Here is an 18,227-nt window from a genome sequence, read left to right as displayed (position 1 = left end):
AAACATTTAGAGTCACGACTAGGCTAAAAAAGGTACAAATTAAAGCACCAAAAGAAGCTGTGTTCAAGAATCAAGAAGAGCTAAAAGAAGAGAATCAATAATATCATCCGGATTCTAGTTCCAAGAGATGTCAATATTTTTGAACTTCAAAGGAAAATGAGATGCAAAAATGTTCAGAAGTAAAGAGCTATTAGCTCCACTCAATACTTGGAACTGAGCTTCATTGAAAACTCTGAAACTTGTTGTATCTTTCTCTTCTTTTTGGTTGCTTGAGGACAAGCAACAGTTTAAGTTTGGTGTTTTGATGAGCGGATATTTTATACACTTTTTGGTACTATTTTCTTAGTGTTTTAGTTATATTTTGTTAAGTTTTATTATGTTTTAGTAGGTTTTAGTGCAAAATTCAATTTTTAGATACTACTTTGAGCTTTTGTGTTTTTCTTATGATTTTATGTGATTTTTGGGTAAATTTGGCAAGTCAATCTATCCATTCATTCACTCTCATGATATTTATATGTTGTCAGGAACATTAGAAGGAGATTTTTAGACCTATTTATTGCTTTTATATCTTTGTATTTAATATCATAAAGAAATTTTTATTTTATTATAATTTTTCAGGTTTAATGATAAGTTGCTTATTTTTTTGTTGTGTATTATTTGCAAATTTAGCATATGGGACAAGTCAAGCATGGATATAAAATATGTAAGCAGATTGACATTTTTTGACAAATATTAATTACTATTTTGTTATATTATGACAATTATTGTTAGATAAAAATTTTATTATTTTGTCGAGAATTATTAATGAACATGTATTTGAAATACTAATTGAACCATTTAATATCTATTTTAATTAGAACTTTATTATTTTGTCTCTTTTATAAATTTTTTCTACTGGGCACAAATTTATTCATTAATTAAAATAATTAACCATGTATGAACAAAAAATTTTATTGTAAATTTTACTTTTTTGTATTTTTATTATAAAAGTAACTTTTATTTTTGTCAAAAAGGCAACCCTTCTATTAGTTGTATATTTTGAATATTAGACAACACTTGTATAGATTGTATTTCCAAAAGAAAAGGCAACACTTGTAAAGGTTGCATATTCAAAACTATTAGGCAACACTTTAAAGGATTGCAAATTCAAACTTATAAGCAATGCATAAAAGAGTTGCATTTTATTGCAAATAGGCAACACTTTTTAGTAGTGGCCAAAATATGAGAGAAAAGATAACACTGCAAAAGTGTTGTCTCAAACACACCTTTGAAGTGTTGTTATTTTTCAACCAAAGGCAACAGTTACCAGGTATTGTCTTTAAAAGCGTTGCTTTTGAAGCAAAAAAGTGTTGCTTTAATCTAAGACAACGACTATATCTGCAATGCCGCCTAAAAACGTTACCTTAGGTCCAAAAATGTTGCTATAGATTAAAAACAACCTTTTATCAGCTTTAGACAACACTTTTTAAATGTTGCCTTAACTTAAAAATGTTATAGTGACATTTTATGCTTCTCACAATTTTGCTGTTGCTATCGTCTAATTGATTAGATGAATATTCAATTGATTGGATTTATACGTACCAATCAATTTTTGAGTTATGCAATCGATTGTTTTTGGAATAACAGAAACAATTATTTAAGCTGTCTTCCAATTCAATTGATTGGGTTTGTTTTCTAAGAGATTGGTTTTATGCACACAAAAAAAATTGATTGTTTAACTCTAATAATTGGTTGAGTTCGTGGATAAAAAAAAAAAAAAAGATGCATGCGTCTAATTCATTGCATGATTCTGCCAATAGATTGGATCATGCTTGTCACTTTATTGTTTCATATTTGTAATTCATTGTAAAACAAAGCAATCGATTTTTTTTAGCCAATTCATTTTAAGTGTTTTTTAATCGACTAAATAATGCAAAATGTTAAGGATTAAAACTTTCCAATCGATTTGTATATTACGAAAATCGATTCGATGCATGAGAAACACTCGTGCTTCAAACAATTTAAAATTAATTGAGTTGTTATTTACTCATTCATGCATTGATTAATATAGGGTCTTATAAAAAAAAATAGTGTATTACTCATTCTATCAAGTGTATAAATTAAACTCTCATCCTATTTATCCTTACAAAATGGTCCTTCACTTGTCTTTCTCCTAAAATTTATCATACAAAACCATTTATATGCATATACAATAAAGATGACTTTTAACAAGGTTGAAACGTGGCCAAGACAAAGATGTAGTAAGATTTGAAAAAGTGAACTAAAATAATATACTTCTCTAAGAACTTAGGTAATGTGTGTTTAACCTAAACTTAACCAATCCAAAATTCACCCTATTCTGATCTAAGCCATATACCTTAATAATTACTTATCTCTTTTTTCTTTTTTTCAAACATACCTTATATATATGCACTTTTTTTTCTTTTGAGTTTTTTGTTTGTATATACATTTTTTTTTCCTTTTTATATACAACATCTCTCCGTACTTGACTATTGCATGTCCTCATGCAATACTCCTATCTAATGCCTAAACACACATAACATCCTAAGTTATTTAAAGAGTTAACTCAAAGTAATTTATTGATTTTTTTTTATCTTAAGTTTGTACATATTATGCTATATTTCAATAAAAAGTGATAGGAGACTCAAAGTGGCTTACCAGAGTTGATATTTACTAAAGTTGATGTAAGGGTAGGCTATACAATTAGTGGCTCCAAAATAAACAAGGCCTCAATCAATTTAAATATATGTAATATATATAATGACAATCAAAATCAAAGGATGAGATAAGATAGGATTACAAATGCAAAAAGAGACTAAAAGCACACAAAAAAAGAATATGTAAATGGTGTATGAATGTACCACTTCTGACTCAAAAACTCACAATAAATTTTATGGTCAATCAATGACATAAACAACTAACAACTTAATCTCAAGCAATTCAAGTTGTATAGAAAATAATATGATGAGTTTGAAAAACTCCAAATTAATACGATGATGATCAAACATTGTTAAAAATAATTAATTGTAAAATTATTAAATGGAATTTTAATTCACACTAGTTGATTAATAATTTTGTTATTGTGCAGATTTCTTTGGGCCAAAAATCACATCAAGTCCAATGTAATATTTAGCCTTTGGTACAAAAAGTGTTTAAAGATTTAAGGCTGAATTGCTTTGCAAATGTTAATTTTGGGCCAGGATAACAATGAGCAGCCCAAAGCTTTCAAATTGAAAGAACAACAAGGCTTGGTTCGAATTGAAAGAAGAAAGAATGAAATGGAGCTTGATTGAGTTCGGTTACCTAACCCCACTAAGGAATGGAATTCAAATTCATTTAACTTGGTTTAAATGCATTGGTAATATGAGAGAGAAAGTTTACATTGATTTAATTGCCATTAATGCATTACACGTTACTAGGCATAGGGGTTTGGAAAGTGGAAACTTAACTCATTTTAATTTCTTTCTTTACTTTCATTGAAAGCTTTTCACTTTTCTCTCTCTTCTCTCTCTAGTTTTCGGTCACTTCACTGACAGAGAAGAAGCTTGAAGATGCAAGCTATCAAAGGTAGAAACAGAGAAGCTATGAGCAAGCAAGAGGCCAAGGTGATGATGGCCCTTGTAAAAAGAAGATCTATAGTATAGCGTGGCTGAGATCTTTACCACTAATGGCAAGATGTGGTGAAGAAGCCTCAAGATCACCATGCCTAAAAATGGTAGCAATCCAATTCGGTCAAAGAAGAAGATCCCTGGGTATAGCTTGTTTCTACTTTTTGTTCATCCATCACAGAAGATAGCTACTGTAGTTACGTGAAGGAAGAAGTAGAAGTGGAGCAATGGAGCTATCAAGGATCAAGGGTTCATCAAGGGTCAGAAATCCTTCTTGGGAACCAAGTCAAGATGGAAGGCTCAGATTGATGAAACTTGATGAGAAGGGATGAGAGAAAGGTAATTGCATGTTGGTTTTTGCTTTCGGTTCCCTCTCTCTTCTCTCTATCTGTCCGAACCAGTTTTGATGTTGAAGAAGAAGAAGTTGGCTCGGTTGGACCGGTTTCAACTTTGGAAGCTTCCCCTTCTATAATAAGGGAGAACAGCCAAGGCTTGAGACAAGGAATGTAAGCACAGAGTTCTCATAGCTACCCATGCTAACAGAAGTTCTTCTCCTTCAATGTGTTTTATTTTGTATTTTCTTTAGTTTTGTCTGTCTGAGTCTCATGGTGAAAAAGGCAAACAGTGTGAGGTTTGTAAGAAAAAGCCAGTGAGTAGAAAAAGGCAGAGGGTACAAAATTAAAGAAAAAGTCATAGATGTCTTAGAGTTCCTTTGTACATCTGTGTTGTGTATCATGATTTTGTGAGAACCCCCTTGCAAGTTAGGTTAGCACTTTGCAGTTGAAAGCTTGGAAGGTGTCCAAGTCAAGTTCAGGACTGGGGATAGATTCTGGACTTGTCTCAGATAGGAAGGGTAGTTCCTAGGGAAAATTGGTGTTTGTAATCAAAGATGATTATAGTGAATTCCATCATTCTTATAATGGAGACTGGATGTAGGCTGCATTGCACTTGGCAGCTGAAGCAGGATACTTCTTAGTGTGATTCTCTCTCTCTCTCTTCTACTCCATTTCTGTTTCTGTTGCGTAGGAAACAAAATTGAAAAATATCTCCTGACTGGTGACGAGACAAAAAGAAAATGTCTCTTGTCTAGTTACGAGACAAAAATAAGAAAAATCTCCTGAAGTTATTTCAAAGGGCAGAAAGTAACACTCAACAAAAAGGGGCTAAGATTCAACCCCCCATTCTCTTAGCCACTAATTACCATCACAATAACATTTTTCAATGTATCAATAAAAGGCATAAGTATCAATATTATTGTCAAATTTCACAATTCTCAAACACGTAAGATGTTTCAGTTAAGAGAAGAGTTAAAATACCCTATATTATATCAAGCATTACTAATATATATGTACAAAATGATCTAATTCAACTACTAAAATAAAAGTAAAGATAAACCAAAATAGATATGAAAAGTGCATATATAAAGAGAGTTATCTACAAGAAAAGAAAATGAAACTAGCCATGCAATCCAAAAAAATATACATAACAATTAAAGAAAAATGCCATGAGTGTTCAAGAGTTGAAAAAAAATACAACCATAAGATTGATGGTTTGGAAGGTAAAAGAAAAAATGAACTCAGAACTCCTGAAAATCAGACTCAAATGACTCTCCCTCTCTCGAATCTGGCACTGCGTTCAGTAACTCCTCAGACTCTAGTGTATCTAGCTCTTCAGGTGGAAGAGGTCTTTGATGAGCTAGATGAGGGCTCTTTCGCTATTTTCTTTGCTGCTTTTTCTTCTGGACATCAGTGGAATCGTTGACATTTCTTCTTTCCATTAGTCATGCGTCAAGTATTTTTCCAACCATACCCGTGGAGTTTCGTTGGCGACTCATCTTAGGTTGAAGAAGCAATAACTGAAAATGCAGAGAAGGAAGGAAGGTTGCATGATAAACCACAATTTTATGATTTATTCTGCATTGAATTTGGTGGATTTTATCAACTTTTCTACATTTATTCACTAAAATAGCATGATTTTCTGGATTTTTTTAAATTGTATTTAAGAGTGAAAACATATTTTTTAGGCCTTTAAATTGCTAGATTTAATTCACTTTAATTACATTCGATGTCTTGATATGATTGTGAAGTGATTTTAGGTTTACAAGGCAAGTATGGATTGAAGGAGTGAGGAGAAAGCATCCAAAAGTGAAGAATTCATGAAGAAATAGAGTTTGGAGTATTTTACGACCATGCGTACGCACAAGCATTCATTTTTAGGCCTGCTAGATTTAATTCACTTTAATTACATTCGATGTCTTGATATGATTGTGAAGTGATTTTAGGTTTACAAGGCAAGTATGGATTGAAGGAGTGAGGAGAAAGCATCCAAAAGTGAAGAATTCATGAAGAATGAAGAAATTCTCCTAAAATTTATCATACAAAACCATTTATATGCATATACAATAAAGATGACTTTTAACAAGGTTGAAACGTGGCCAAGACAAAGATGTAGTAAGATTTGAAAAAGTGAACTAAAATAATATACTTCTCTAAGAACTTAGGTAATGTGTGTTTAACCTAAACTTAACCAATCCAAAATTCACCCTATTCTGATCTAAGCCATATACCTTAATAATTACTTATCTCTTTTTTCTTTTTTTCAAACATACCTTATATATATGCACTTTTTTTTCTTTTGAGTTTTTTGTTTGTATATACATTTTTTTTTCCTTTTTATATACAACATCTCTCCGTACTTGACTATTGCATGTCCTCATGCAATACTCCTATCTAATGCCTAAACACACATAACATCCTAAGTTATTTAAAGAGTTAACTCAAAGTAATTTATTGATTTTTTTTTATCTTAAGTTTGTACATATTATGCTATATTTCAATAAAAAGTGATAGGAGACTCAAAGTGGCTTACCAGAGTTGATATTTACTAAAGTTGATGTAAGGGTAGGCTATACAATTAGTGGCTCCAAAATAAACAAGGCCTCAATCAATTTAAATATATGTAATATATATAATGACAATCAAAATCAAAGGATGAGATAAGATAGGATTACAAATGCAAAAAGAGACTAAAAGCACACAAAAAAAGAATATGTAAATGGTGTATGAATGTACCACTTCTGACTCAAAAACTCACAATAAATTTTATGGTCAATCAATGACATAAACAACTAACAACTTAATCTCAAGCAATTCAAGTTGTATAGAAAATAATATGATGAGTTTGAAAAACTCCAAATTAATACGATGATGATCAAACATTGTTAAAAATAATTAATTGTAAAATTATTAAATGGAATTTTAATTCACACTAGTTGATTAATAATTTTGTTATTGTGCAGATTTCTTTGGGCCAAAAATCACATCAAGTCCAATGTAATATTTAGCCTTTGGTACAAAAAGTGTTTAAAGATTTAAGGCTGAATTGCTTTGCAAATGTTAATTTTGGGCCAGGATAACAATGAGCAGCCCAAAGCTTTCAAATTGAAAGAACAACAAGGCTTGGTTCGAATTGAAAGAAGAAAGAATGAAATGGAGCTTGATTGAGTTCGGTTACCTAACCCCACTAAGGAATGGAATTCAAATTCATTTAACTTGGTTTAAATGCATTGGTAATATGAGAGAGAAAGTTTACATTGATTTAATTGCCATTAATGCATTACACGTTACTAGGCATAGGGGTTTGGAAAGTGGAAACTTAACTCATTTTAATTTCTTTCTTTACTTTCATTGAAAGCTTTTCACTTTTCTCTCTCTTCTCTCTCTAGTTTTCGGTCACTTCACTGACAGAGAAGAAGCTTGAAGATGCAAGCTATCAAAGGTAGAAACAGAGAAGCTATGAGCAAGCAAGAGGCCAAGGTGATGATGGCCCTTGTAAAAAGAAGATCTATAGTATAGCGTGGCTGAGATCTTTACCACTAATGGCAAGATGTGGTGAAGAAGCCTCAAGATCACCATGCCTAAAAATGGTAGCAATCCAATTCGGTCAAAGAAGAAGATCCCTGGGTATAGCTTGTTTCTACTTTTTGTTCATCCATCACAGAAGATAGCTACTGTAGTTACGTGAAGGAAGAAGTAGAAGTGGAGCAATGGAGCTATCAAGGATCAAGGGTTCATCAAGGGTCAGAAATCCTTCTTGGGAACCAAGTCAAGATGGAAGGCTCAGATTGATGAAACTTGATGAGAAGGGATGAGAGAAAGGTAATTGCATGTTGGTTTTTGCTTTCGGTTCCCTCTCTCTTCTCTCTATCTGTCCGAACCAGTTTTGATGTTGAAGAAGAAGAAGTTGGCTCGGTTGGACCGGTTTCAACTTTGGAAGCTTCCCCTTCTATAATAAGGGAGAACAGCCAAGGCTTGAGACAAGGAATGTAAGCACAGAGTTCTCATAGCTACCCATGCTAACAGAAGTTCTTCTCCTTCAATGTGTTTTATTTTGTATTTTCTTTAGTTTTGTCTGTCTGAGTCTCATGGTGAAAAAGGCAAACAGTGTGAGGTTTGTAAGAAAAAGCCAGTGAGTAGAAAAAGGCAGAGGGTACAAAATTAAAGAAAAAGTCATAGATGTCTTAGAGTTCCTTTGTACATCTGTGTTGTGTATCATGATTTTGTGAGAACCCCCTTGCAAGTTAGGTTAGCACTTTGCAGTTGAAAGCTTGGAAGGTGTCCAAGTCAAGTTCAGGACTGGGGATAGATTCTGGACTTGTCTCAGATAGGAAGGGTAGTTCCTAGGGAAAATTGGTGTTTGTAATCAAAGATGATTATAGTGAATTCCATCATTCTTATAATGGAGACTGGATGTAGGCTGCATTGCACTTGGCAGCTGAAGCAGGATACTTCTTAGTGTGATTCTCTCTCTCTCTCTTCTACTCCATTTCTGTTTCTGTTGCGTAGGAAACAAAATTGAAAAATATCTCCTGACTGGTGACGAGACAAAAAGAAAATGTCTCTTGTCTAGTTACGAGACAAAAATAAGAAAAATCTCCTGAAGTTATTTCAAAGGGCAGAAAGTAACACTCAACAAAAAGGGGCTAAGATTCAACCCCCCATTCTCTTAGCCACTAATTACCATCACAATAACATTTTTCAATGTATCAATAAAAGGCATAAGTATCAATATTATTGTCAAATTTCACAATTCTCAAACACGTAAGATGTTTCAGTTAAGAGAAGAGTTAAAATACCCTATATTATATCAAGCATTACTAATATATATGTACAAAATGATCTAATTCAACTACTAAAATAAAAGTAAAGATAAACCAAAATAGATATGAAAAGTGCATATATAAAGAGAGTTATCTACAAGAAAAGAAAATGAAACTAGCCATGCAATCCAAAAAAATATACATAACAATTAAAGAAAAATGCCATGAGTGTTCAAGAGTTGAAAAAAAATACAACCATAAGATTGATGGTTTGGAAGGTAAAAGAAAAAATGAACTCAGAACTCCTGAAAATCAGACTCAAATGACTCTCCCTCTCTCGAATCTGGCACTGCGTTCAGTAACTCCTCAGACTCTAGTGTATCTAGCTCTTCAGGTGGAAGAGGTCTTTGATGAGCTAGATGAGGGCTCTTTCGCTATTTTCTTTGCTGCTTTTTCTTCTGGACATCAGTGGAATCGTTGACATTTCTTCTTTCCATTAGTCATGCGTCAAGTATTTTTCCAACCATACCCGTGGAGTTTCGTTGGCGACTCATCTTAGGTTGAAGAAGCAATAACTGAAAATGCAGAGAAGGAAGGAAGGTTGCATGATAAACCACAATTTTATGATTTATTCTGCATTGAATTTGGTGGATTTTATCAACTTTTCTACATTTATTCACTAAAATAGCATGATTTTCTGGATTTTTTTAAATTGTATTTAAGAGTGAAAACATATTTTTTAGGCCTTTAAATTGCTAGATTTAATTCACTTTAATTACATTCGATGTCTTGATATGATTGTGAAGTGATTTTAGGTTTACAAGGCAAGTATGGATTGAAGGAGTGAGGAGAAAGCATCCAAAAGTGAAGAATTCATGAAGAAATAGAGTTTGGAGTATTTTACGACCATGCGTACGCACAAGCATTCATGCGTACGCACGTTTGCAATTTTGTACAACCATGCGTACGCATGGTTAGGCACGAATGCAATCACATGAGTTTATTGAATGCAACACGTGGGTCACGATTTCTGGCCTTCCAAAGCCCAATCCAGCTTATTTCAGAAGTATTTGAAATCAATTTCAAGAAGGAACAAGAAGGAGAGCAATTAGGTTTAGTTTAGAATAATGTTTTAGGTTATTTTCTAGAGAAAGAAGCTCTCTCTTCTCTCTAGAATTAGGGAAAATTTAGCTTAATTACCTCTTAGAATTAGGTTTTGATCTTGTCTTGATTTAGTTTTTCTTGCAATTTCTTAATACTACATCCTTGCTCTTTTAGTTTTACTTGTTGTTTCCTTTACTTTGTTGCTTTTGATCTTATGAACCCTTGTTGATTTTAATTTTCATTTATGCAATTTTATGTTCTTATGTTAATTGATGTTTAATTGAGTTGTTGTTATTGTTATTTTGCATTTGGTAGCTTTAGATTTTATTATTATTGCAATTTTACCATGCTTTCATTTATGCCTTCCAAGTATTTAATAAAATTCTTGGTTTAGTTTTTGAGTAGATTTGAGCACTTTTGGCATGAGATTGAGGGCTTGGGTTCCTTGATGTCATTGATGTCCAGTGTGATTGGTGATTTAGGGTTGTTAGTTGGTCTTAGGATCAACTATGTCCACTTAACTTCTCCCTCCGATGTTAGAGGATGACTAAGTGGAATTAACTCTTTGCAATTGCCATGTTGTGATCAATGATCTAGGATAGGAAACCTTGACTCTTAATCCTTGACATGAATGTCTTTTAGCATTTATAGTTTCTTAGTTGTAGTTTTACTTTCTTGTTCATCATACTAAAAACCCCCAAAATTCTCTCGTAACCAATAATATGTACACTTCTCTGCAATTCCTTTGAGAGACGACCCGAGGTTTAAATACTTTCGGTTTTTATTAGTTTGCGTTGTGACAAACAAATTAACATTTGATTGAGAGTTGTCTGTTGGTTTAGAACTATACTTGCAATAGAATTATTTTGTGAAATTCAGAACCGACGATTATCCTCCATCATTGCACCGGCACTATGATGCTACTGGAGTTAGACACGGCTGACGTGAGTCACTAGAATGTCGGAGCTCACTGAAAAATGGACAAAAATAGAGGCTTTGCTCAGGGGCACAAGTCGTTGCTGCTCCTATTCTGGGAGAAGGGAAGAAATATGACTAAGCACAGAGGGAGGACGAGGAGGAGGAAGAGGAGGAGGAGGAGGAGGAGGAGGAGAAGAGTCGCGGCAATAGGTGGCCGATGGGAAGCAGAGAATAAGGGTGGTGGCTAGTGGTTTGGACGGCGACGATGGTGTGGCGAAAACAGAGAATGGTGGCAGGCAAAAATGGTAGAGATGAAAAGAAGAAAAGGATTTGGCGCATGGTCTCTAGTTTGCAAAGAGGAGGAGACAAGAAGATGAAGGAAGCAAGGGGTGGTCGCGGCGGCGATGGCGTAGCCAGTGGTGATGGTGAATGGAGGAGGAGGGTTGAAGCGCAACGAGAAGAAGAACTAGGGTAAGGAAAGGGTGAAAAGAAAAGAAAAAGAAGGAAGGTGGTGGTCGATGATGATGGTGGTGATGATGAGCGTTGATAATGGTGGCTGTGAGGAGGGTGGTTGCGGTGTGCATAGAGGAAAGTCAATGAAGGTGGATACGTATTTGAGGAAGAGAGGGAGAGAGAAGTGTGGCTAGAGTTTTTTTCAAAACTAACGAGGGGCTCGCGCAAGCAAGAAATCCTTGCGTGCCCAGTGTTTTTACACTGCCACCTTTCGCACACGTGAGATCTCTTCCCTTTGTTTTTTCTTTTCTTTTTAAACATATGACAATCTAATCATAAAGAAAGGTTTTTAAACTTAAATTTTTACATTCTAAAAGTAAATTCAACCCCAAATTAACCTAAAACTTTAACAAATACAATGAAAAAGAGAATCAAAATATGAAAAAATTATGAACAAAAAGGAGCTTTTTTCAAACGTGACTTCTAATAAGATTTTCAACCTCCAAAAACTATTTCTACCAACTAAACATGAAATTAACAATAAAAATCTATCAGATTAAGCTATCAAAGAAGAGAAATATTTACAAGAATGATAAAATAAATAGTGAGGTTTGGAAGATTTTACCATGGTAGGGTGTCTCCCACCTGACACTTTTGTTTATTGTCCTTAAATTAGACGGTTGGCGAGGCTATTGTCATGCGGCTTGTACTTAAATTCATCCCTGAATTCCCACCAACGCTTGGACTTCTAATATTCTCCTGGATCCCAAATTACTAGCACCAATCTTCGAAGGATTTCAAGAAAAGTAAAGAGTCCCCAAATTGTTAATTGTTGAATTGTATGTTGGGGTCCCAAACTTTGTATGTCCACCTTCCTTTTTGTGTTATCTTGATGCTTCAATTGGGTTGAAAAAAACTATGAGTTCTCCTTTAAGCTCCAAATCCTCATTCGAGATTCCTTAATTTGAGCCTTACATCACCTCCGAAACTCAAATCTTGATTTTTCTTCCACCATGAGCCTTGGTTCGTCTTGTCAACCAATAATTGACTCTTTCTTACTCTTCAATTCACAAAGAACTCAAAGTTGACGTTTCCAACAAAGCATATTGATGTGGGCCAAGAAAGTTCTTAGTAGAAAGGGTTACCCACTCAAAAGGTGTGTTGGATGGTGACTTAGTAAGGGAGATTCCTAAAGAAATTTCCGATGTGATTTCTACTCCCTTTGGCTCTTCTTTGATAATCTCTACCTCTTGGTTACTGACTTCAGCGCTAACTCCATTACATTTTACTGTGTCACATAGTTGTCGAAAACTAGCTATGTGGATATTAGGATCCTCTTAGGGGCTACTACCGAATTGATCTCGCTGTACCAATTGGATTAGTGAGGATTTTAGTTCAAAGTTATTTGCTTAAATGGTGGGCCTCACTATGATATTTCCTCAAATATCAGTGGTGAGTGTGGTGTAATCACCAAATGTCCTCATATTGTTGTTATCCTCTACCATTCTCTCTACCTCTTCTCTCCTAGCCCTTGATTTATTTCTTAATTGTGCAAGCATCTTCTCTATTTCAGGATCAAAGAGAATGCAATCTTCTTTCCCTTGGTTGGCTGACGTCGGGCTTGAGATCTTTGAAGCTTGGCGCCAGCTTCTCTTCCTCTCCTAGGAGTTTAATCTTGTATTTTTTTTGTTTATTTTTCTCCTGATTACTTTAAAACTAATTCTGAAAACACAATCATTCTAAAACAACGCCAAATATACAATTAGTCATAAAAGCTTCACTAAAAACATAAGAACTTTGAGTTAAACCTAAGAAAAACCATTCAAAAAGATATATAAAAATCACTAAAGATGCCTAGGCATCAATGGGTCATGATCTTCCTAACACTTTTTACCTTTCTACTCAGCCTCTAGCTTTGTTATCCTTTCTTTGAGTTCTTTGAGATTGCGTAGCTTCCTCCAAAGTTATTTTTTGGACTCTCACTGTCACTCCAACTTAACTTCTTATTGCTCAAGCCGGTCTTGATGACCATGGACAAGTCCATGATCTCAGTCACATTCCTTTCTCTTGATCTTTTGGGATATGTATTTGGGAACTTACTCTTGGAACTCTTTATTCCCTTTTATTTTTTTAGCATTGCGATGAATGGAGAGTGCTCAATCATCATTATGATGGTCTCCATGCTGGATCCTGAATCAGACGCAATGTGTCCATCTTGTTGTAGGTTGTTTGCCATTTTTCAAAGATCAGACTCTAGGTCTTCATCAGTGGCGCCAATATTCCAAAGTAATACCTGAAACCAAGGTGGATTTGGGCCCAGACATAAAATTTATACTCCTTTGGGTGAAGAAATTGACTTATTCTTCGGGATGAAAGATTGTCCAACGTCCTCACATGGACAGTGGTGGAGTACTTGCAAGGGACATTGATGCTTAAGTTATCAAAGGTTTAAAACAGACTTAAGTGAATTGGAATTGAGAAATACCTGAATTTAATGCGTTATTTATAGATGTAGGTGATGAGTTATCCATCACTTCTAAGTCTCTCCACTTACGATAGTGGGTAGTTTCTTCTTCAATATTTGGAAAGTTATCCCACTTTGTGGTCGTGGTCGGACTGTGAATATAAGGCATAGGGTATGGCGCCCATTCCTCGAATAGATCGAGTGGATTGATCTGTATGGCTAACTGGAGTAATCTGGTTGGATTTGTTGGGCTTCTATAGATCCTTTGTAAAATTGGATTAGTTTAGTTGGGACATGACTTTAACTTTATACCATGGTATGAACAAATGGCTATTCATAATTTTATCAGAAAATATTCTAAATTTAATCTATATGAAAATACAAATCTTCTTGATGCAGAAGAAGATAGCCATGTTGGTGAAAGATCTTATCGAAATTTTAATTGTTAGTTCTTCCATAGAAATGGATTGTGTTTAAAATTGAATTTAGGAATCAAATTATTAATTACATATAGGAGAAATAATAGTATTTTTATGTACTCATTTTATATAACATATTATATTATCTTTATATAGCTGGTGCGTTGGGGGCACTGCTACGGCCTAGCCCAGCTGAGCAGAGTTACCGCCCGGCCCGCAACTAACCGGCCTGCACGGTCGGGTCGACGCACCTAATCCGCCGGATCCAGGACCCAAACACGCGTCCTGATCGACAGCTGCTTGACAGCTGTGGGAAGCGAAGCTTCCAAGAAGCTGGCCTCCCCTAGTGGGGCCCGCCCTACTGATAGGGTATATAAGGAGAGAGTCCTACCCCTCCCACCACGGTACGTCATCACAACTTTTTTCCCTTACCACCTGCACATCACACTAACTTGGGCGTCGGAGTGTGTTTGCAGGTGACACCTCCCTCAACTCATCAAGAGCTCGGGAAGTCGGCAGCTCACGCTAACTGTCCCAGGATCCAGACCCAGGTAGGGATCCATCTTCACACCCAATCGACAACTCAAACCGTCCGGTAACCTGACCTACCGAACATTGGCGCCGTCTGTGGGGACCAGCATGGATTTTGTTTTGGTTCCTGGTGGGGCTGCCGCCGGAGCCGGGTCAGGAGGGGAGGGAGTAGATCCCAAAAGCAGTAGGGTAGCCGCTGGAGCTATCACTCGCGAGGGCACCAGATCTCCCCCGCGGCGACCAGAGGGGCGACCTTTTGGAGGAACCGGCAGTGAGAGTGCCAGAATAATACAAGAGCTGCGCCATAGAGTGCAAAACCTGGAGCGAGAGGTTGCCAACCATGAAAGTCGTCAGCTTACTCCTAGTCAAGAATTTTCCCAATCCACACAAAGAGAAGAAAGGAGTCTCCGAAGAAGTCGCTCCAGGTGTACCCCGAGCCCCCGGACAGAATCAGGAAGCCCGGAAAGTAGAGATGCGCCAAGGAGGCGACGAGATCCTTTGGTCTACTCCCGATCACCGACAACAGATACCGAAGAGGAAGATTGGGAGGCCGGCAGAGAACGAAGAAGGAGCCAACCGCAATAAGAACAGCTAGTCAAGAATCCACACAAAGAGAAGAAAGGAGTCTCCGAAGAAGTCGCTCCAGGTGTACCCCGAGCCCCCGGACAGAATCAGGAAGCCCGGAAAGTAGAGATGCGCCAAGGAGGCGACGAGATCCTTTGGTCTACTCCGTCTACTCCCGAGGTACAATGGGATCCCCAAGAACATCTAATGGCCTTCGAGGCCAGAATGAACCTTGAAGGGGTAGGTGACGAAGTAAGGTGCCATGCTTTATGCTTTCCCTTAGCGGGGCCAGTGATTCGGTGGTTTAATGCCCTCTCCCAGGGCTCTATAGCCATGTTTGCTGACATCAGTTGCGCCTTCTTGGCCCAGTTCACCACGCGCATCGCCAAAGTGAAACACCCGATCAATCTGCTAGGAGTAACTCAATGAACCGGTGAACCGACCAGGAAGTACCTGGACAGATTCAATGATGAGTGCCTGGAGATTGACGGCCTAATCGATTTGGTGGCCAGCTTGTGCTTAACCAACAGGCTGCTAAACGAGGACTTTAGAAAATACCTCACCACCAAGCCTGTCTGGACGATGCAAGAGATTCAGAACGTAGCCAGGGAATACATTAATGATAAGGAGGTAAGTCGGGTCGTGGCAGCCAATAAACGGCAGGCTGTATACTCTAATGCTCGCCCATCCGGCAGCGGGGAGAGATCTAAGGAGTACCCCAGAGACGGAGGATCGGCCAAGACTTCCAAACTTTTTCCCGTGTTGGGAAGTTCACAAACTATACCCCCCTGGCGGCTCCAATCGTTGAGGTCTATCAGCAGATTGCCGACAAAGGCATCCTGTTGAATCCCCGACAACTCAAGGACAGGACAGGAGGAAACAAGAACCTCTATTGCGATTATCACAAGAAAATTTGGCCGAGTTCTCCCACCTAATAAGGGAACCAAGGAGGAGGGACCGATCAACCAAGGACAAAAATCGAGCCGTAAGGCAAAGGCGGGAACCTGAGGAGGACAATGAGCGGGGACTCACGGTGGTAAATGTGGTGATTAGAAGGGACGTCCCTCCCAGATCGAAGTCGGCTAGCAAAAAGGACGCCAAGGTCTTAGCTATGTCCTCCGGCCCTGCGTCGACCTCCCGGAGGGTACCCTCAATATCCTTCGGCCCCGAAGATCAATGGTTTGAGGAGGTAGCGGAGAACCCGGCAATGGTGAACACGGCCAGGGTGGCACCAGCCTGGTAAAACGGATCTTGGTGGATACGGGGGCCGACTCCAACATCATGTTCCACAATGTATTTGATGCCTTGGGCCTACGGGATACCGACCTGAAAGGCCATCAACACGGCCTACTGCGATAACTTCATCAAGCCGGACGGGGTGGTTTCCCTCCCGGTCTCCATAGGCGGAGGTAGGGCAAAGAGGTCGCTAATGGCGGAGTTCGTTGTCTTAAAGGACTCCACGACCTACAAGCTCATCCTAGGGAGGAAAACCATCAACGACTTTAGGGCGGTGATTGACGTTAGGATTTTTGCCAGTAAAGAATGTCATAAAAACAGTCGCGTCGGCAACCGGTGGTCATGGGGGCAACCACTTTCCACCACTCGATCCTCAGAGTATGGCTACTAAAGCACTTCGACAAGCCGATGGATATGAGGTACAATGGTACTCAAGATCCCCAAGAACATCTAATGGCCTTCGAGGCCAGAATGAACCTTGAAGGGGTAGGTGACGAAGTAAGGTGCCATGCTTTCGTGCTAACCTTAGCGGGGCCAGTGATTCGGTGGTTTAATGCCCTCTCCCAGGGCTCTATAGCCATGTTTGCTGACATCAGTTGCGCCTTCTTGGCCCAGTTCACCACGCGCATCGCCAAAGTGAAACACCCGATCAATCTGCTAGGAGTAACTCAATGAACCGGTGAACCGACCAGGAAGTACCTGGACAGATTCAATGATGAGTGCCTGGAGATTGACGGCCTAATCGATTTGGTGGCCAGCTTGTGCTTAACCAACAGGCTGCTAAACGAGGACTTTAGAAAATACCTCACCACCAAGCCTGTCTGGACGATGCAAGAGATTCAGAACGTAGCCAGGGAATACATTAATGATAAGGAGGTAAGTCGGGTCGTGGCAGCCAATAAACGGCAGGCTGTATACTCTAATGCTCGCCCATCCGGCAGCGGGGAGAGATCTAAGGAGTACCCCAGAGACGGAGGATCGGCCAAGACTTCCAAACTTTTTCCCGTGTTGGGAAGTTCACAAACTATACCCCCCTGGCGGCTCCAATCGTTGAGGTCTATCAGCAGATTGCCGACAAAGGCATCCTGTTGAATCCCCGACAACTCAAGGACAGGACAGGAGGAAACAAGAACCTCTATTGCGATTATCACAAGAAAATTTGGCCGAGTTCTCCCACCTAATAAGGGAACCAAGGAGGAGGGACCGATCAACCAAGGACAAAAATCGAGCCGTAAGGCAAAGGCGGGAACCTGAGGAGGACAATGAGCGGGGACTCACGGTGGTAAATGTGGTGATTAGAAGGGACGTCCCTCCCAGATCGAAGTCGGCTAGCAAAAAGGACGCCAAGGTCTTAGCTATGTCCTCCGGCCCTGCGTCGACCTCCCGGAGGGTACCCTCAATATCCTTCGGCCCCGAAGATCAATGGTTTGAGGAGGTAGCGGAGAACCCGGCAATGGTGAACACGGCCAGGGTGGCACCAGCCTGGTAAAACGGATCTTGGTGGATACGGGGGCCGACTCCAACATCATGTTCCACAATGTATTTGATGCCTTGGGCCTACGGGATACCGACCTGAAAGGCCATCAACACGGCCTACTGCGATAACTTCATCAAGCCGGACGGGGTGGTTTCCCTCCCGGTCTCCATAGGCGGAGGTAGGGCAAAGAGGTCGCTAATGGCGGAGTTCGTTGTCTTAAAGGACTCCACGACCTACAAGCTCATCCTAGGGAGGAAAACCATCAACGACTTTAGGGCGGTGATTGACGTTAGGATTTTTGCCAGTAAAGAATGTCATAAAAACAGTCGCGTTGTAGATATAGTCTCTAAACCGA

The sequence above is a fragment of the Arachis ipaensis genome, chromosome B01 (genome assembly GCF_000816755.2).
Source record: "Arachis ipaensis cultivar K30076 chromosome B01, Araip1.1, whole genome shotgun sequence".
NCBI lineage: Eukaryota > Viridiplantae > Streptophyta > Magnoliopsida > Fabales > Fabaceae > Arachis > Arachis ipaensis.
The sequence above is the reverse complement of the archived record's forward strand: the minus strand, read 5'-3'. Positions refer to the sequence as shown.